The sequence below is a fragment of the Meleagris gallopavo genome, chromosome 13, assembly GCF_905368555.1.
Source record: "Meleagris gallopavo chromosome 13, MGAL_WU_HG_1.1, whole genome shotgun sequence".
In the NCBI taxonomy this organism is placed as follows: domain Eukaryota; kingdom Metazoa; phylum Chordata; class Aves; order Galliformes; family Phasianidae; genus Meleagris; species Meleagris gallopavo.
The window spans coordinates 8781783-8803891 of NC_139416.1; the positions used below are offsets into that span (position 1 = coordinate 8781783).

Genomic DNA, 22109 nt, shown 5'->3' on the forward strand with positions numbered 1-22109 from the left:
TTGTATGAAAAAACACCAGGGCTTTTATCCTATTAGAGAGATACCTGAACTGAGCATTGCCTCCTGTGTCACCTATCTGAAAATCTTTTAATAGCTACTTCTTCACATCATAAGAATGTTAAGGCCAGCTAAAAGATGCAGAGTTGTTTTGACTGCAGTGCTGTGTTAGGGGACAGCAAATGTGTAAATTGGGCATGACTCCATTAAATTACTGTCTCAAAATTGTTTTCATAATATTAGCGTCATGCCAAAGACGTGAATTTACAGACCACCTTCTTCACTACCATTTATCAAAATGGTAAAGATACTTTCTTGTCACACATCTGGATTAACATTCATTGTTGTATTCATATTAAAAGTCTTCTGTATGTCTTTCAATCACATATTTTCCTTCTAATTAAGGCATATTCACTTTTTTTGCTAATTAGGTATTCTTTGTTGCACAATGTTTGCTCTAATCTTTTGGAATTTCTCTCAATATCTAGTCATTGCCTTCATTACTGGCTCCTCTAGAATCCAACCAAAGCATGTTATTTTTTCTGCTAATTATATCCTCATTTACAGATTGTTGCCTTCTCTGATTGGCTCTTTAAACCAGTTGCTATGACTTCATTAGCAATGTCTTCTGACCCTGTTATTTCTTGTGACAGGATTTGCTCCACTTGTCCTGTAGCACTGTATCCCAGGGTCACTCCTCTCCCGGGTTGGAATAGTGTCAAACACAAAAGGTTTAGGGCAGAGAAAATCACTGCTGAAGTTGCTAATTACCACATGCAGCAACAGTACAAATTAATGCTTCTAGCAGTTTAGAGAAAAAAAAAAAAGAAAAAAGTGTTTTAAAGGTGTCATTAACAGGTTAGTTTCATTTATAAATGTGGTTAAAAAAAAAAAACACACACACAAAAAAACCATAATGTAGTGTATTTTTGCTTTTGCAATCTCTCCATCAAATAAGTGCTTCTAAATCACGTGGGATTGCTTATCATGCTATATGGCAATAAAATTACTGTATAAGCCATTCTTCAGCCAGATTATTTTTATGAGGCAAATTTCTAAACAGATTTTCCTACTTTAACTTGAATTTCAGAATCTCAATCTATCATCTCTAACCTGTCCAACAAAAGTAGTGGTCTGTCTTAAAGCACAAAGAATTACATTCCCCAGTATTTTTTTCTGAAAATATTTAAAGTGATTACAGAAGAACAGTATTGTAATGAAAAATTAAAGCACGTGAATGTGAAGCAAAGTACCAGCACTGTGTTTATATTAAGACAAAGAAAGATATGAAATTACAATTTCCATGGGGTGCAAATGCATGTTGTGCTGTGTTCCCCACTTTCAGTCTCCTTCAAATCTGAACAATTTATCACCAGAACCAGAGATCCACACATATAGTAGAGTTTAACACAAGTTAGTTAATATGAAAAACGCTGTATCTAGTTGTTTGCAAAATTACTTTTGTTGATTAAAAGGCTCTTCAGAACTTCCGGCTTGTGAAAAGGTTTTAAATTGTCTAATGCTGATTGTGATTGCTATGCAGAAAAAAGGCAATGCGAAGCAAACCATTATATCACTGAATCTTTGTTAAGCAGGCCTTGAAAGTGCTTGACAGCATAATTAATCTTGTGATATGAACAAAGAAACCAACTCAATAGTATTGAAGATGCTTATTAAAAATACTAAATACCTTTTTCCACTTAAAAACCTTTTGAAATACTGTGGAAAGTGCCATTACCTTTTTTGTTTTTGTAGTATTTTAGTCTAAAATTGATATGAGGAGGACACAGCATGAGAAAAAGAATAAACTGGATGACAATAAAAATTAGTTTGAAAAATAATGCTCCCTGATTTGGGGTGTCAGTTAAGCAACCTCCAAGCATTACAAAAGACCCTTGCACACACATGCATATACACTGTCTATTGCTGTTAGCTTCAGAAGTTATTTAAAATAATGACTAGTTGTCAGTCATATTACATTTTCAAAGTAAACCCTAATATAATAATTTATATTTAAATCGGTAACATCAATTTTAATTGTTGTTTCTGCCTTATACGGTGACTATATTGTATGAGGAAAGGAAATCATACACATATGTTTCCCTGACAAAGTGGGATACATTTGTGGTGAAGCTATCCTGAAATATACTCTGAAAGACTCCGCAGAAAGAGAGGGATACTATGCTCCGACAGTGGCTGGAAGTGACTGTATGCACAGCTTGGAACATACAGGCTTGTGATATGCAGAAAGAATAAAACAAGCTTTCCAAACGAAAGCTCCTGACTTTCAGCAGAATGTTCAATTTCCTTTGAAAACCACAGAAAACGACAAACATGGAAAACAACATTTAGAAGAATACTTCACTTTTGATGTTCCTCAGTTCATTAAGAACTTGGTACTGTGGCAAATTTCAACATTATTTGTTTAAGACCAATTTATCTATTTCATTCTGGGAAGGATAATTATTCAGCTAGGACTCAATCCTACAATATGGTTAAAACTAGAAAAAAGCAGGCACTGTGCCAGTTGTATCCTAGCAAACCTGACACTTATAGACAGAAAGTGGAATAAGTGAAATGACTGGCCTGACTGGAGGTATTCTTTGTATGCACCATGTGCTAACTAAGAAGTCAGTCCAGGAATATCACAGCCTCATGAAAGATGGCATCCCTGGGTTTGGTCTCCATAGCCTCTAGACCCCATGAAAGACGTTCTTGTTTTCTGTTAAGGTCAGCTGTTCTGTATACCCAGATAAAAGACTGCAGAACGGGGCAGAAGTATAATGAAGACAAACAAACAAACAAACAAACAACGGCACTATCATTTTAAACACTTTGTTAGCTACATCTGCTCTTCTCCCTGCCAATCTAGTTTTAGTTTTCTGACTTCTCAGTGCTGCAAGAGCTTTCTCTGAGCTGCTAAGTTTCACCATGTTATGAAAAGAAACAGCTCTGTGTTATGCAGAAGCCTCCGCACAGACAAATTCTCAGCATTAACACTGTTTTAGACAGTACGATCTTTGGAGAGAGCACTGTCTTATGTTACATTGAAAATTACATATACAGCCCCTGCTTTTGATCAAGGGCTGTAGATCTTAGTTTAAACACAACCTACCTACCTCAGTAGTCAGCAACCGGCAAAACGTGCATCAAGTCCATGAGCAAGAGCATGCTGAATCACAGTCTTCTTTTAAACATTTCAAGTATTGGTAGCTGCACTTCTCCCTGAAAATGCAAAGCTTATTGATTAAAATATAGGTTGAATTTTTGAGTAAACACACCCTACTTCACCTTACCTTCAAGATGTTTAATGCTCTCTAAAGAGATTAAAAGCATAATGTTCTTCACTTTAGTAAAAGTGAATCAACTCCGGGTTTGATTGTCTTCTCTCAGAGAAGACTTCCTGTGACATATGGCAATCTCACTGAGCACAGACAGTGTAGGAGGTTCTGATGGCAATCGTTACTGCAATTAGCAAATCACACTACCATATTCATGTTTTACTTTATCGTTCTGATTCTAAACATCGGACCTCTTCTTGAATCCTCTATGAACAGAACCCCCATTAATTAAAATCAAACAGCAAGAAATATATAAAAAATCAATGGCTTAATATGACTCATGTTATTTAATTAATGGGTAATTCCTCATACCAATATGCTGAGAAAGCTTGAACTTGACCTTTAGGATTAAAAAATTCACCATGTGAGAAAATTTGCTTTTTCCTAATCACATTTCTCCCCAACAGATTTTAAATACGCACTTAAAATCTGTCGACAATGTGTTCAAGTACATGCAATCCCTAACATTGCAAGTAAGCTGCTGTTGCTATCCATACCAACGCTGATAATGGCATGAACAAAAAATACCTGGTGGCACACACATCAGTGTTAGAATATACAAAACAGTATTTTCCCTGCCATCGCTTCAGATGATGACAAACGGCCCACCAGCTACAACTTTCTCCTCTCTGTCTTTTTTCAGTCATTCATTTGAAAATTACCACACAGGTATCATTTGTTGAGCAATGCTAAGTGTAGGAGCACACCGAGACAAAGTCTGTATTTCATAATAACTCAGCAATATGGATTTTGGCCTTAAGGGTACATTCATTCAAACAAGAGAATAGCGGTAAAAAGCCCATGAGCAAAATCCTGCAAGCTTACAAAAGGAGATGTTCATTCAGGGGTGAACGCTTTATTTCAAGTTTAATAAATTTCATTTTCAAAGAATTGCCAACTCACACAAATTTGTCACTAATCTTGAAACTGGAGATCTTATTTTTCCTGCTCACACTGCTAGGAGAAGACAAATGGTTCCTCACCATCAGTTAAAGTGGTTTGCTCTCAGCTTTTCCTCAGCTTCATCAGTCGCTTCCTGCCTGTTCTCCCTGGAAGCTGTAAAACATGCTGTATCTATACTGTCCTGACATAATAAAGCACAACATGCTTCTATAGTTCATACTGTTTATCCACAGACATCTGAAGCATCAGAAATGCTGGAAGCATCATTAGGAAGCCCCATGACAGTTCAGGAACCCTTACACACTGTCTGAAAGGCTGCCAGGGGAACAAGGTCATCCAGTGCTTGGAAGACAGTAAAGTCTGGTTCACACATCACTTTCTGATGAGAAATCCCTCTACCCCAAGAAAAGCCAAGATCATTTCAGCCATACATGGATAGGCAGTTTGCCAGGGACACATCCCGTCCCTAAGAAGAGCATCTGACCTTACTCAAGTACCACCACTGGAACACAAAGAAACAAAGACCTGTGGGAGCACACATTTCTGGAAGTTGAGAACACAGCAAGTTCTCTGTGAGGTTGCTAGGAGGTCCCTGCTCCACTTTGTGGCTGACCTTTCCTGCTTGAGCACACTTGATGCAATCTGCTAAACAAAAATCTAAACACAATGGTCATTCACCTTTACCTACAGACCTGCTTGCTCATGTCAGCATTCCCAGCACTACAGAGACAAGGCAGATGACTGAACAGTAGATATCCCTGGCTAGGCAGAATTCCTGCTGGACGCTAATCCTGGAAAAGGTTGTGCAAATATCAACTGAGGGCCCAAAGTTTGCATTTTCCCTTGAATCTGCCTGTTGTAGGAAAAAATACGGTCCGTGTTCCTTTGCAGATATCACCACTGCATTCTTCTGAAGGATCATTTGAAAGAAGAACCCAGAGGTAGCAGTCCTCATCCACATGAGGGGCAGAGAAGAACAAGGTATCCATTCTGTTTACCTTTATTCTACATATAAAACTTGATTCTATAGGAATACTTCCTGGTTTTCAGGTACTTTGAAACAGAACTGGACTACAATAGTTTGTATTAATATTTCTTATCTTGAACTATTTTACGTTAAATGGTGGTCTTAAGAGGGTCAATGGGTGTATTAAATCTGAACAGACTCTGAAGCATTTCACATAACCTCTCAGTAAGAGAGGTTGTCTCCATTGACAAGTCTGTGTCCAGTCTGCTCTGAACTCTGAAAAAAAAGGGGACTGACTGTTTGAAGGTAGCATCCACTTGTACACTTTGACTCAAGTAAGCTGGCTTCTATTTATATACATCTGCTAGGTTATATGCAAATATTTCTTCTTGTTTGTTGCAATATTTTTTTCTATTCTCATAATGGGGCTGGCAGTCCTTGGGATGTGATTAAATGCAGGATTACATGATCATCAGAACACTCTCATTTCAAGGCCAATTGTTTATATATAACAATATATTTAGTTCAAATATTTCTGTTTTACGACAAGTATCTCAAAGCCCGTAGTTCCATTTTCCCTTTTTTTCTTAAAATCTGATGTGCAAGGCAACCCAGGCATTCCCTGTTCCTGGCAAGAGGGACATGAGTGCACCTTGGTACAAGTTAACATCTTTCCACAGAAGAGATAACACTTCAGATATGGTCCTCTTACCCACTGGAAGTGAAGAGGGAGGAAACAATGAGATGAATTGCAGAATTAGAGGTCAGAGGTCTAAAAAGGCTGAAAGAGAGAAAATCAGTATTTTACAGATGGTTAAAACAAAAGAGGTGTTATATGATAATAGAGTTGGAGGATCAGGAATACCAATTAGGGGTGAGAATGTAAGACAAAGGAATTCTGCTGAAAACAAAAATGGAATTATAGCATGTGGAAAACAGAAGCCACTCAGAAAAGAAAGATAAATATGGGTGGAAATTTGGCAGAGTGTTGTAAGAGAAAGAGAGAAAATGAAAAGCAAGAAATTACTAACTCTGAAGATGACAAGCAGATGATATTACATCCTGACTTAAAGCCTATATTAAAAAGAGTTAGCAGACATCCTTTCCAGGTCCACAGAAGGAAATTTTCTATCTGTTTTCAGCTTGACTTCCCAAAGCATTGTGCCTTAAACTATTCAAATCCAAATCCTTCCCTTTCTCCCTAATCACTTCTGGATTCATTGCCCTATCTGACACATCATAATTAGAGGTAATTATATCCCTGCAAGTTTCATGAAAATTAGAAGTATGAGGAAAGACTAATATAGAATCTCTACTGTATGTAAAGGCAGATATAATGCTACCTTGCAGTTAGCAGAAGACATCCAGGCAGGCAGCACATGTACTGCTCCTGTTTGGTCACAACACTGCTATCTCCTTCTCAGTCATGGTGTGGTTATCAGAGAACACAAAGGATGCTTTCCTGGAAAGCCAGACTTCATTTTGCCATGAAAACATCTTGATATTCTGTTTAAATCTGAAGTCTTTAAAGTACGTTATGATTTGAGAGCGCTACTTCAGATGCAAATAATAATGAGGTAGAGCTCTTTTGTTTGCCCGATAGAATTCTAATCATTCTGACAATATGGTTTCTAGCTTACTTTTGTAAACTAGAGATTATTCAAGAGAATTTACTCTTGATATCAATAAATGAGAGTCAGAGAATATAATCTCAATGTTTTACATGTATCCAAAGTTTGACAGAGCAAAAATTTACTAGTTGCCATAAAAGCTCAATGTAACCACTTTAGAATTCAAGATAACATTTTTTTTTTCTTAAAAATTAACTATTTGATCAATTACTTAGCACAACCTGGAAAAAAAGCCATCACATTCTCCAACATTCTCAACTTTTGTTCTTTGCAATAAACAGTCTCACCAGTGTCTAAAAATGATTCATAAAAACTCAGCAATTATAGAGCGGCATTCTTACGTAAGAAAAAGAGCATAATTAATCGTACAAAATCATGAAAATACAGGAGATGCATTTTTGCTGCTCAAAATACAGCAATTATCATTTCTAGTGACAATGTGTGTAGAGTGCAAAATATAAAAAGAAAAAAAGAATGAAGATATCTTTCAAGATCTCTATTGTAAAGAATCATGTTTACATTCGAATATATTTAAGACACGGTTTAACAAATACCTTTATTTTCTTATTAAAATAACATTTTATCCACATGCAGATAAACATAGGTCAAGTAGGATCTGAAATCAAGTTAAGAAATTCTCAAGCACTGCCTCTCAATATTTAGTAACACAGTCAATAAAAAAAGAAAGACAACTCTGCAGGAGAGCAACAAACCCAGACTTAACTATGACATGCTGTCTATCTCATGCATAGACATACTGTGTTCAGACTTACTATAAGTAAAATGAACAGTATGGAATATGCATTACAGATGGATCACTTGCTGAGCAAAGCTTTCTGGCATTCACATACAGAGGTAGGAGCCATTCACTATGGTTCAGATGTGAAAGAGAAAAATAAGATAAAAAAAAGATTTTGTGCATCCATAATACAAATTGTGATACCATCTAGCTTTTCTGGACAGCTCAGTTTTTAACAATGTTAATTAGTAAGGCATTATAAATGTGGAAGACAGTTATCCAAATTCACTGACATTTTCAAAAGAGGGGCTCATCGGTAATCAGTATTACAACACAAAGGTGTCCTGCTTGAGGCTCTAGCTGGCTGGTGAACAGTTCAAGAGAAAACAAGAGGTTTACATCAGAGCTACCCATAGATCTCAGCAGTTAATAGATGATCTTCACAGGTAACGCTTCCTTATTTGAAATACATCTTCACTGGTAGAGCAACAGCTTGAGTTTGATGGATATTCTTATTGCATTCTGAGGTGTGAAGAAAAGGCCTGAACTGTGCATATGCTACAGAAGACAGTTTTCCCTACTACTTCTGGTGGCTCATTGTAGCTGTTACAGCTTTGTTCACAACCTTTGCACTCCATGATGTCTCTTGAAAATACAGCATTTCTTAGACTGGTTGCTTTCAAATAAAGTGGTGTTTCTGCTCTGAGGATATTCTGTAAAATGACATTTGACTCAGTTTTTCTGTAATTCCCAATCGTGTTCATTTTACATAAGTAACTGTGCATCCAGCCTCACAGCACAACCTAACACTCAAGCTGGCTCTTTTCCTCATCTTTTTTTTTATGGCTATACCCCTGGCTAATTCCTGGGTTGCTCCAACGTAACTGCTTTTATATCCTTCTGCAGAAGAGGCAAAGAATGGATATAATCCATCTTGCCCTACCTTAGTTGTTTTGTACCTTCACTTAGGCAGGAATATAAATTAGTGAAAAATAATTGTCTTGATGAAACAAGCAGTTATTCATGAATACAAACATCTAGAGGGAAGGTTGCTAACTAGCACTTTTTTCACAGGTTGTAAAATGTTATGTTTCACTTTAAAGTCAAAAAGAATTGTGTAATCTGTAAGAAGGTCATTTGTGAGTGAGAGACGTCCCTTACACAGCAGGCAGGAATGACTGACAGTATCTCTGGCATAAGGAATCTGAAAGCATCTTAAAGCAGAGAATATGACACAATAGCTTGACACAATCACATCTCTACAAGGCAGATTTGATCTAAAATCCTCTAGAATATCTTTATTCTTCAATTTCAAGATTTTCCTTTAAAAATAGCATTTATAAAATTAAAAAAAAAAAAAAAGAGAGAGAGAGAGAGAAAGAGAGAAAGAAAAAATCTAACCAGGACAATTACTTATCCTTACATGAATCAGTTGTCAAGAGATCATCCCACTTAGATGGCATGACAAATGCATCTTAGAATGAATAATTTCCAGCAGGAGCTGGAAAGGACAGCTTGTACATTTCTAATGTGCTTTCCAACACAAGCAAAGTGAGTCTTTACTCAACTGTTCAAGACATGCAGTATTAGAATTTCTCAAAACCAAAACACACTGATTTTAATTTTTTGGAACAAATAGATTTCCTTCTAGAGCTGTTCTAAGTGTTCAGGATCTTGAGAGAAATTGAATAGTCAGTCTATTTTAACATCCTATTCATGCCCTCTTAAAAGATGTTCTATAGGAATAGAGAATAATTATTCCGATAGAAAGATATTCACAGGAGAAATAATTTAGTAAACAAGTCTGAAATATATGCAAGGTACAGTACATAATACAGATGCCTATTACTCAAATAGATAAATTGTTAATTTTTTCTCAAATAAACATATTTTAAATTTAATATTAAAGATTAAAGTGTTCAGTCCTTCACTCTCACTGGAGCCCCATCACCCTACAGCTTTTAGTGAACTTGATATTTTGTATCTACATGACTCTGAATCTAGACTTGGTTATTTTAGCATCAGTATATTCCATGCCAAATGATACAAAATCTCCTTTGCCTCAGAGCTCAGTATTTTCCTCCGGTTCTTACATATTTTGCATCTTTCCTCCTAACATTTAGGAGGGAAGCAAGAAAGAACCAGCTGCCTGGAATATCACTCAGTATATCTTTAGATTATAATCATTCAGTTGAGCACACATCTGTACATCTACCATACAAGCTCTTCTGGATGTTCTTATATTGCTTTACCATACAGCAATTAAAGCAGCATTGGAAGTAGATTGTCACATATTTACCTTAAACGGGCTACATACTATCAGGTCGGCTGCACCCATTAATTCTATGCCCACAGTAAGAAATAGTAATATCAGTCCTTACATACTGGCTAAAATGATCTTAGTCAATGTCTGAACAGATGGCACTGTGCGTATAGACTCTTCATGGCCAACATTTCAAGCATAGTGCCTTGCCACTAATAAGACAACTGGCACAGCTTTAGAAGAACATGATGTTCTGTTGTATTTCAAAACAACATTTCCATTGTAAAAAACAACAACAACAAAAAAAAAACAAAAACAAAAAAAAAAAACAAAAAACAAAAAAACAACAACAGTAAACAGATTTTGAGATGTCCAAAAAGAATATCAGCTGATCCAGAGGATCCAGCAGCAGCAGCATTGGATATTTCTGTTGTCATTTCCATATGGAATTTAATTTTTTGTTTTGTTTTTTCAACTGGAGATAGAATTTCCGATTGACCTGCTGTTATAGCACTGATAACCCAGGTGTTCAGCTTTCTTCTTTTGCTCTGAGAAAGCACATGGCTTCAGACTTCTATTCTGAATTAACATTTCAGGAACCTACAAATGGATTGATGTTGTTGTGGTTATGCTAACAACCCCTGACACTTCACTTTGGAATGTAATACTAAAAACAGCAGTTACCATTATTTTCCTTAGTTGATTGAAGAATGAGATATATTCCCAAGGATTTTTTTTTAAATGGCAATTACAATTATTTAGCCATGCTAGACAGCATTTTAGAGCAGCACTCATCTGCCCAAATATAGATGAAGCTGTCTGCACCTGAGCTACTTGTGCGGGCTCCTTTTATAGTCAGTGGAGAGAAACAGGCACTTTTAAAGTGCAATTGATCTTCTCTTAAGATTGACAGCTACACTGTAGACATCTAAAGTTGGATGAGATTAATAGTGTCCCCAACATTTACTAAATTATGCAATATTCTATATAAATAGAAGACAAAGCCTTTTTCGTAAAGAGCTTTCATCTTCAGTCAATACATTTCCAGAACCGAGCATCTAAATTGCCTGTCTTTGTCAAGTGCTTCCCTTTGATGTTATTCCATGAGGTGCACTCTGGTTTTCCTGGACAACACACAGCACTCTTTACTTTCAGGATGGAGAACAGCAAAATTCAGAAAAGAGCTTCTTAGAATTGCTTTTCCAGAACTGTGATCAGAAACTTTTTGGAAAGTTTGGGTTCATTTTCATTTGTTTGTTTGTTTAAGAAATGAGTTGTATTTTGTCAGATTTTGAAGTTGAGTTTGAAAAACAAGTACAGCAAAGTAAAGTTGTAATGTTTGTCTGCAATAGCCTACTCTTCCCACATATGCTGATTTCTCTGTGAAACAGCAAAGCGAAGTAGTGGTTCCTCCTCTTTGCTGCTCAGTGACAGGCATGCCTGTTCACAAGCACAGAGATACATGGGAACTAGAAACACTACTCGTGTTATTTTCCAATCCATGGAGAGAGCTCTGAGGAGGTCGGAATCGCTGCAAAACACAGGTTTGATGATAAACTGAAGCTGAATATTATCACTACTCTTCCCTTTGCTTACAAAATTAAAATTCAAGGTGTGGCACAATCTGACTTTTCTAAAGCAACAGACTTCTTTTTGAAGAGGACAAAAATTGCATCTACACTTACACAGAGCTCAATTAAAACATAGGAAAACTTTTTTGTTGCTTGCTTTGCTGTAACCAAATGAAAAACATGTTCTGGATAATTGTAGCAATCCAGCATGTCCAACAGTTTGTTTACAAGACAAAATTATATTTTATATGTTACTATAATAGTAGATTGAGATATTCGGATGAAACAAAAACTAAACTTTGTAGTACTGCTAAATTAGGTATGGATCTGTGATATATTTATCTTAGATTTTAGCCAAAGTACAGCAAGCAATGTCCATATTTCTAGGCAGTGCCTGAATGACTACAGCAATTACAAGTAAGATCACTAAGAGGTGAGAGGTGAAACTCATAGTGTTTCTTTTAAGATTAGAGACAGCCATCTCTCTCTAGGTTCTGCAGCTCAGTTTTAAGAAAATTAAATGTAAACTTTTGCCTGCCTAATCTTAAGTGATCAAGCAAATTGAAACTCACTGGCCTAGAAAAAAAAATCATAGCAGTATGCAATATCCTGATAAGGTTTCTAATAGCCACTTCCCATCACAAAATGAGGCAACATTTGAAATAACACCAGACACAAGCTGCCCTTTAAAAACTTTGCTCTCATAGAAATGCCTTCAGGAGGTTTTTAAACAAATTTTGATTATTCCAAAAATTAAAACTTTGCACTCTAACTTTGCTGAACTAGTGCATACAGAGCCAATTAACATGCTATTACAGTGGTGAAATCTATGTTCCCACACAAAAGCTTCTCTTTCTGATAGGCTTCTGATCCAGAATGGCAGCTTCCAGATGAGTTACCTACTGCACACTGAAGTCTATTCTTGCAGATAGAGGAGTAACTTTGACCAGAAGCACACCAGGTTTGGCAAATCAGTTCAGGACAAACCTAATTTGATGAGCTAGATCCTAGAAGAAGTTGAAAGTAAATTATCCTATTGAATACAAGATACCATAGGTAAAACACTCAATCTGATAATTAAAGTATCCATGGTAACAATGGCAGAATAAATGTATTTATACTTCTCAGGTAAAATAGAGCAAAGCTCTGTTTTTTTTAAAGAATTTTTCCTACCTCATATATTCCTGTCACTGGATAACTAGTCTAAATAGAACATTCTTCTTCGATACATATAATCTCTTCAGTGCATATTTAACTATTCAAATTTAGCTAACATACTATTTTTGCTAAAATATAAAGCAAAACAAGATCTCAGTCACAGCCACAAAATCTTTTTTAATGTATTCCTTGTGCTACTTCTGAATATTAATAAAAATTAATAATTAATTTTGCCTTTGGCATTGCAAGATATACTAGTTTTAATTAGTGTACTGTACTCCTATACAATTAAAAAATAATTGATGTCCACACTTATTGGCGGTCTCTGTGATCTCTTTTCCTGTTGTTGTCAACAAATGCCTCAAAAAACAAGTTCAAGAATGTTTTGCTGTCCACTTGATTTACACACCAAAAGTAATAGACAAATCTTTTATGATGAAACAGAACAGTTTTCTGTTTAAATTATACACAAGTATATTAACTAGAAAGAGAAAATTAAAAGCTGATGGCTCAAAGAAATAATGGAAAGACTATCAAAATGTTTAGTCTCCCAACAAATTTGCCTGGAACGTATCAGTGGGTGATAAAGCATTTCAACTTAAAAGTAGTGGCCATCTTGTATTTGCTATGTCAATCCTATCTAGCATTTAATTTTGATGTCCCTCTTGATCAGTTCCAGTTATTTAAATTCAGCATATCATGTTACTGTTTTCCTACATCATATTAATTGTACCATGAACTACTTTATTATATAACACTAAAGTTGCCCTCATTCTGAAAAAATGAGTCAAAGAATTCAAGTATAAATACCCACAGGAGGAAACAAAAACACTTCCCTTCATTGTATTTGCATCAGAAATCTTCAATAAATAGTTTTCTTTATTACAACCACTAAAACAAAAATACTGACAGAGTGTAAATTCTCCAGCAGTTATGAAACACACACACACACACAAATCATATGATAAAGAACAACTCAGACAAAGTACTCCTTCTTTAACCCAGAAGTTCCTGCTTGTAGCTTGAATCTAGGTCAAAAAACATCCCTAGAAAAGACATTCTGGAGCATGACAAAAAGCTAACTACAAATAGCTGAGCTTATTTTTTCACCATCGTAGTACTACACACCTCAGAGATTGTCACAGGACAAGGGTTAGATAAACGAATCGACTAAGTAGAAGAACAGAAAGGAATTAGACATCAATGGAATAACAATGCACATTTTTTATTTCATCATCTAATCCACATGCTTATAGAGTCATGAACGTGAAAAATCAGCAACTCAGATATTTATGCAATTAATGCTGCTATCATGATTAATGATCTCAGTGGTCATTTTAACTAAAACTGGATAGTAAATCAAGTAACCTATTTAAATACATATCACTGAAGAACTGAGATCATTACAAAGTCCATTCTTATGTCTGAGGATTTTTCAAAGTTATTGCTCAACAACTTTTCTGGCACTAAGCACAGAAGTCAATGGTTTGCCTCAGTTAAAGTAGATTCAGCTGGCTTCCGTTTATGCTTCAGACTGGAGGTAAGCAAGCCAGTAAAATCATTCTACAACTTCATCTGCACTTTCAGAAGCAGACAGATGACCTATGGCTCCTGCCACTGTAACACAGGCACACACAGCTAACTTGTGGTAGGTGAACAGTTGGACTAGATGACAGCAGAGGTCTTTTCCAACCTTTATGATTCTACGCATTGGATGATTCCTTCCAAAAGCAGTACATATGCACACATCTATGCAAAAAGGCTGTAGAAAGGCTAAGGTCAGTGTGAATGGAGAATTAGTGGGAACGTCTGGATGTGGAAGCACTAAAGAAGCAAACATCAGGAACGAGTCTTTGTTGAAGGGCTCATATTAATCTAGCAGAGTTGGAAGGCCATCCAGACCTATAATGAGAACTAATCCTCAAATTCACCACAGTCTCTCCATGCTTCTCACAGCATACACGCTCAACTTCTGCACGTGACATCTAACAGCCCTTTGCAGGCTCTAGGAGAGCTTTGACCTAATCTCAACCTTACATTCAAAGTTTTGGGATGCTGCTATGACAGGATGAAACTCCGAATGTTCTGACCAAAAATGGCTGCTCCAAACCACTGCTGCAAAAAATACTTCAGCAGTTTCACTATGTGCATTTGAGCTACAACAGAGCAAATAAGGGCTATTGCTTACAATTGCTTAGAGCTCTGTAGTTAAATGGGCAGGGTCTGGAGTCTCGATGTGCATTTTATTAATTCTGGCTCCCCTGCTGACCTCAGTTACAGCCACAGGTCACTGCAGAGCAAGTTTATCAGGCAGCACTTCAATGACATGAGTGGAAGTGAAGTCTTTTTAACAGATTCCTTGCTCTTCACTTTTAAAGTTCTTAAGAAATTTCAACTGACTAAAAGGTATTACAGGAAGAGGGACAAGAATCACTAGTTCATGTACAACCAGCTATCCAATAGCTGAAACCTCATTCTATCTGTCAATAATGTGGTAGGCCATAGAAAGACTAATTCCACTCATATAAATTTTTGTAGTACATGCAGACTTTTAAAACTTTTCCACCAATTTTAAATTTCAGTATTTACAAGCACTGTTTGTATTGCAGTGAACTGGTTACAATTGGGACAAATCAGAACAATGACCCAACAGATAAATGAGCACTGGCTATTCCTCTTTTAACTTTCCTCATTACCCTCAGCTCAGGGTAGATAAAGCAATAAATGAAACCCCAAGACAACTACTGTAGAAGGTCTCGCTATTCCAGCCAGGGCTCCAGACTCTGACAGCTAAGAATGTAAAGCCCTTCTCTTCTCCTCATCATATATTTCTTCTCAACCCTTCCACAAAGGCAGTCCTGAACAGGATGCTTTTCCCATTTTATTTATGTGAATTTTCATGATATGTCATGCACCACATTCATAGCAATCACTGACAGATAGTTAAGTTTCTAAGGGGTTACAGAAGAAACCATTTTCCACCAACTGTTCTCCTATATGCCAGGATAAAATATACCTTGTGGACTAAATCTCTTCCCGCTTCTATCCTGCCAAAAAGTATGGGGTTTGTTTTCCAAATGAGGCTTGAATGAAATTCCATTAGCTATTCCTGAACTATGGCAGAATAACAATTCCAGCATTAGAAAAAAGTATCTAACCACAGATAATTGAATTTGTCTCAAACTTGAGTTGTTTTCTGGAAACATGACATCGGAATAGACAATTTGCAACTGTACAATATGTCAGGGTCGCAGAAGAAAATTTTCAGGGTGGCTGGGATGCTTCAAGCATAGATGTCGTCTTTGTAGATGGACTAACACACCCATTAGCTCATATAGGTTACACTCTATTTAATGAAAAGCCATCAGAACTCAGAAGTTATTCCAGAATTAGTCATCACCTTTTACATCACAATGTGCCTTTTCAGTATAAGTGCAGACATAAAAACTAAAATTATTCAAACTAGATTAAGTGTAAAACAACATTATTTTATGTTATATTTTTGTGATGTTATATAGTGGCTTTTTGTTGTTGTTGTCATTGTTGTTTTGAACACTTCATCAATGCAAGCACTGAGGAGTGAGAAATTTTATATTAATCTGGTGTAGATAATGAATGTAAATAGACCATGTATGTTTTCATCTAGGCATGGTAAGAATTACAGCACTTTTCCTCTAAGTATTGAACACACAGCAAATTTAAGTTTTTTATAGCTACTACACTGAGTTTAAGTCTTGAACAACTGAGAAAAAATTAGGAATTTTAGCCAGGCCATAGTAAAACCAAACCTTGTTGATTTTTGTACTTGATCCTTCCAAAGGTATATTCAGCATTCCTATCCTAACAAACCAAGGAAGATCAAAGCTCATGATTTCCTTTATGGCTTACCTTAATACTTCACAGTTTCTTTGCTGCAGAAACCATGCTGGGAGCAGAGAAAGAAAGACACCAGCAGTCTGAGCTTCTGGAATAACCACTATAGATGACTCTAGGAAGAACAGAAAATACATGGGTAAGCTATCCTGCTTCCCAAATTCTGCTATGATCCCCTGTTCGCATAGCTTGGAAAGAAAACTGGATTTTCTCCAAGGCTAGACAGGTGGCAGGGAAATATTTTTTGGTTAATTACCTCAGAATGCTGGGAAAGGTGTGCTGCTACCTCATGTCTGCCTTGCGCTACCTCACACTGGTAATTAAGCTGATCAGTATTGGTACATCTACCCACCAATCAAAGCTGGATATAAGGGATATTTTGAGGAGACAAAGCATTAAACAGCATTGAATTAAGAGTTTGGGTAATCAAGATGGCACATGTTCTACTTGAAAAATAAGGCCAACCCTTCCAAAAGAGGGACAGCTGGCATGCTGAAAGTCAATCTTAACAACAAGGATTGTGTTTCTTGCTTTAAAAGTCACAGTTGGGGCCTCCATGCAGGCTTGTAGCTAATGAGTTGATAATATCTCCTTCAGAAGAAGGGAAAAAGGCCACTACTCAAATTCTCCTTGATTCTTCTTCATTTGGGATGTTGGCAAATTCAACTTGGCTGTAATATTTATATAATGACCAGTCTTTCCAATGGTGGACTTGGTGACAAGCATGTTCAATCCAGTCTTAAATTAAACAGAGCTGTGTAAGTAAAAAATTGGAGACTGTGTAAGCGTGTGTGTTTATAGCATTGCAGATACCTTACTTTTTCTGAAAACTGGACCAACCCTTCATATTGTGACATTCCTAAACACATCCAAATTTAAACGCCATTATTTTTAATGTACCATTTTCTGTAGGGAATACAGGAGCAAAGTCAATTTTGTATCATTAACAACAGAAAAGAAAGATTTTCTGCTATCAGCACTGCCAGAAAAAATGCAGCCTCATGTATTTCTAAAAGGATAGTATGAGATGCATGCTATATTTCTTCAAGAAAATAATGTGCTACGTTGCCAAATCCACGAAAATGTAAAAACAAGAACAAAGATGAAAAGTTAGTGAATCTTCTAATATTTTCCAAGGTAGGATCATTTTGCTCAAGCACAAGTATGTGCCTGACACTTAATGCTTAATTTACCTGCAATTTGCTGCAAGTATTCGTGGAAGCATGTATACACATGCAAGTAGCCAATTTAGAGTCCGGGATTTGCAGTGAGCTAGTTACATATTTTCAGTCATTTTTACTATAGTCTCTATCCATAACATGAATTAATTACTTCATCAAATTAGGCACACAATTAAGCATGCAGGCTTTTATAAAACTATCCCTTAACTTCACTTAGTCTGAGTAGCCTGACTTTACAGATAACTTACTATGCAAGATATTTCTAGAAACAGGCTGCTTCAGCATACTGGGGCCCAAAACTTAAATTGCAGAAGACCTAAAGAGTAGTAATCAGTATTAATTGTACTATTCATGGGAATTTTTAAAACATAAATCAAACTAATAGATTGCACAATTTATAAACTAGTACTCCCAACAAACTTTATTCCAGATAAATAATTGCTTACACTGCTCTTTAAAGACACATTCCTGCCAAGTCTGAGTTAGACTCAAAACTAAAAATAAGTAACTTTAGAATTTGCTGAATTCCGATTTTTTTTTTTAATGCTACAGAAGTAATGAAAGTGTAAAGATGGCATGCTGATATTGGAGTCCAATTCTGACCAGCAAAGGTGATATAGCTTGAAATGCTTCTAGACTGATCTTCTAAAAAAATGAACAATACAATGAAATACATCATACGAGGTCATTAAGACTATTAAAGTCATTCATCAAACAGAAAACAGATCTTTTGATTTTCAGGGAAATACTGAGACTCCAAACATCCCTCTGCAATCCCTTTCATCATTTCAGTAATTTTCAACATGAGTCCGTTCTCATCTGAGTCCGCTGTCTGCTCCTCCTCCTCCTCCCCCACTTCTCCTCTAATAGTGTTCAGAGAGAACTTCAAGATGTGGGCTAATGGAGCTGGCATGGGTTGGAGTTTAATATTGCATGTGCTTAACTTTTTGTGCAACTGACCAACATGACATGTCTAACTGTATAAATGGAAGTTTTATGGTGATAAGATCAGTAGTTACTGAGATATTTATGTGACATGCTGACAGATATAAAACTACAAAGCTTGCTTTTATGCCTTACATCCTCTAGAAAAAAAAATAAATACTAAGATGATGGGTCACTTTGAAGAGAATTTATTATCTAAATTACCTAATACCTGGCTAAGTTCTAATATGCAAGATGAAGTCTCAAAAATGCTATTAAAACTATGAACTTTAATTTGAGAGGATCTCAGTATTCTCTGCCAAATGGGGCACAGTACAGCCAGTTTGCTTGTCTCACTCTGTCTCTAGATCATGGTGCTGTCATCCAACCAAAAAGGAGAATGATGACAAAAAACAGAAAAGGCACAAGATAATCTCTCCCCCATTTTTACACTATGTAGGTTTAGGTCTCTCAGGGAGATTCTCATTGTTGCTGGGTGGAGGAGTAAGATTATCTCCTGAGAGAAGGTCAAGATTAAAGAAAGTACATTATTGTTGTGTGTGTATAAGTATACACACATATATAAATATAATCTCTGGATGAAATGATGGAGTCCCTTTTTACATTTTGATCTGGGAAAACCAGCCCCAGAAATTCTTTCAGAAGACGCTGATGTTTCCTGCTGCTAAAAAGCAGTTCTCCCCCAGGCTGTGCCCACTGCTGGAGCTAAAAGCCAGCTTCACTTCCTCTATCTGATGTGAATGTTAGCTCACACAGTGAGAAGGTGGGCAGCTGCAGCAGTCAGCACGAGGAACAGCCTGGTGGCAGCAAAGAGGGGAGAAAAAGAAAGACAAATATTAAAACAAGTATTTACTATTGTTTTTACTTTTTTAAGTGAGGGAAATTTGTAGGCAAACATAAGATCAGAAGGAAAAGAAAATTTCACTTCAGGAGACACAAATATCAGGCAGCGTACAAAAAATTCTGACCCTGAAAACAGTATAATGCAGAGAACAAAGGAATAAGCAGATCAGGGGAAACTGGAAATTAAGTGGGTTGCTCCAAAAGTAATGCCTCGTATTTATTTCCATGGGAACTACAACAGATACAAAGAGCACAATAACACTATTTGATAAAGCAAATTCTCAACTACTAAACACAGTTTTTCAGCATAGTCACCACCATTAGCTGTGCATTTTCATCAGCTTGCCACACTCGTAAAAGTCTGCACTGGCAGAGGTAACACACTGTTGCTGTCACCACCGTTGAAACGTACCCCCCACCACTTCACTATGCTGTCATCCAACTTGTTTGGTCTCCATAAGCGTTCAACAAGCATAAGTGAATGCCAGTGAGTGCCATTTTTTTCCACATAAGAGAATTCAGTTACACTCCTTTCCTTCATCCACACTCCCATATCAGGCACCACTCTGACAGACTGGCCCCCTGCTGGATCTGTGGCACAGCAACAAAACGAAATAGAATACTGGTGGGAAGGTTCAGCCTCTGCTGCCATACCACGAACAATCTCTGACATCATAATAAAATAGGAGGCATTACTTTTGGATCAGCCCTGGTACTCAGCTGTGCTGTTCCTTCCCCATGGGCTCAGACCCTTCAACATCAGAGAGAGGATGTTCAGTGTCTTTCATCCCCATCTGAGTGTACTGAGGGGGGACAGCACACATCTCACCACTCCTTGCTAACTTCCTCCATTTCTCCAGCCTGCCTCTGCTCTTCTCTGAAACGCCAGGTAGAAAGGCATAAAAACAGCTCTCAAATCCAAATAAAGTATGAATAAAGTAACAGAAGAGCACTGAGTGTGTTGGTATCCCTACTACAAATGCAGGGGACCACTGTGTCGGCATGTGAAAGCTCAGGTTTTGCCATTTAGAATTTCCATGTCGGAAAGGGAGTGCTGGATCTTTTGGGGAGGATAAGCTTCTCAGTCTTATTAGTAATACAGTATATCTGGCATCTTTTTGTATCAGTTTCTTTTATCTGCAACATCTAGAAGCTCAGACAGAATTACTCCTCCATCTCTAAAGTATCTAAGCTTACAGTTGGAAGAACAAAATGGAAATTTTCATGAGATGTTTTAGACCTTGTTTAAAAATTAACAGTGTCCAATGGCAAGTCCTCATCAATCTCAAAACACCTTTCAAGAGACCTTGTTAACTCACCGCAATGAGTTTTCTGGCACCATCATTTTAAGTTTATTTTGGATAGTGTTAGAGAGATCTTGCTGGTTGTGCCAACTGACCATGATGATTAATATAATAACTAAGATTCCTAACAATTTCTTATGTGTCAAGTCAGTGAGCAGGAATATGTCAACTCCTTTGTTTTCAGCTGGTGTGTCCACCCAGCTTTGGTTGCTCAGATATTGCTGGGTCACATATGCACAAGCACCTAATATCTAGATAGAACAAAAAGAGTCAAACTTAATAGTTGCAAGATAGCTTCATATTTTAATTCAACCAAAAATACTAAATACGTCATTCGATATTTGTTGGGTCTTCGAGACCCAATCACCAATCAAACCACAAAATCTGGTGGCTCTTTTTACCTCTAAAAACAAGAATAGCTATATTAAACTGAAACCCAATCTCACAATACAAAGTCACAGAAAAACTGTACTGCTGGCATTGGAGTAAAGTTGGTGTAAAGACAAGAAGAATCAGAACAGTAGCACTAGCTATATGACACACTCTACATAAATACTGCGGGTTAAACTGATGTACTGAATAAGAAAACAGAATGATATAGTGAATAAAAAATAGCAAATCATGCAAACAACAAATCCCCAACCAAACAGAATTTTCCATTTTTCTCTCCTATCCATCACCTTTGTTGCTCATTTCACAGCAACAGTCGTGCTGCTTTAAAACATTTTTGCAGTTTTGCCAGACAACAGTCTGTTACAGTATACGTAAATGTGATCTTGTTTTGGGGACATTAAGGATGCATGTGACAAAAGAGTAGCAGCATATCAGACACGAATTAAAATCCGTTACTGTATTTTAGTTCATTGATCTACTGTAAGCTTCTCAGCATTGTCTAATTTAAATAAAACTTCAATTTGTAACAATACTATAAATAGAAGGTAATATTGATTAGAGTGCCACCAGCCTGCTGAACTTTTGTTATCACTGAAGCTTGACCAGTTAATGTTGAATGTTACAATTTATTACTCTGCAAAGTACAATGCAACACAATAGCACTTAGATTTATAAACAAAGATATGCTGAAATACTGAAAGTAAGTTTACTCAGCGCAGAATAAGAAGAGTGTTCTGATTTATGGGTGCTTCACAGCATTATTTCCCTACCTGGGGCAATATTTCATTACTTCTCTGATACAAACACCTGTTCACAATGCTGAAAGACTGAAGAATCTGATTTCTTTTAGACTCTTTTAAACCCTAGCAAAACATATGATATCCATCAGCAAACATTCATCACCGATGTGGTAGATTTTTTTAGCTTTGGAGGATCATTACCAGTTAAGATGGGTAAATGATGTCCTAAGAGACAGAACCTTCCTGATAAATAGAAGTAG

The 22109-nt window shown here is 36.7% G+C and overlaps 1 long non-coding RNA gene across 1 annotated transcript in view; it reads right to left on the reverse strand.

The window, feature by feature from the left end:
- Positions 1-22109, reverse strand: part of LOC104912935 (uncharacterized) — a 97519-nt gene that overhangs the window by 31977 nt on the left and 43433 nt on the right. Inside the window, exons 11-12 of the long non-coding RNA XR_014886191.1 lie at positions 16459-16558; positions 3117-3222 (exon numbers count right to left, since the gene is read on the reverse strand). This is a non-coding gene — a long non-coding RNA (uncharacterized LOC104912935). The remainder of the gene's footprint in view (positions 1-3116; positions 3223-16458; positions 16559-22109) is intronic.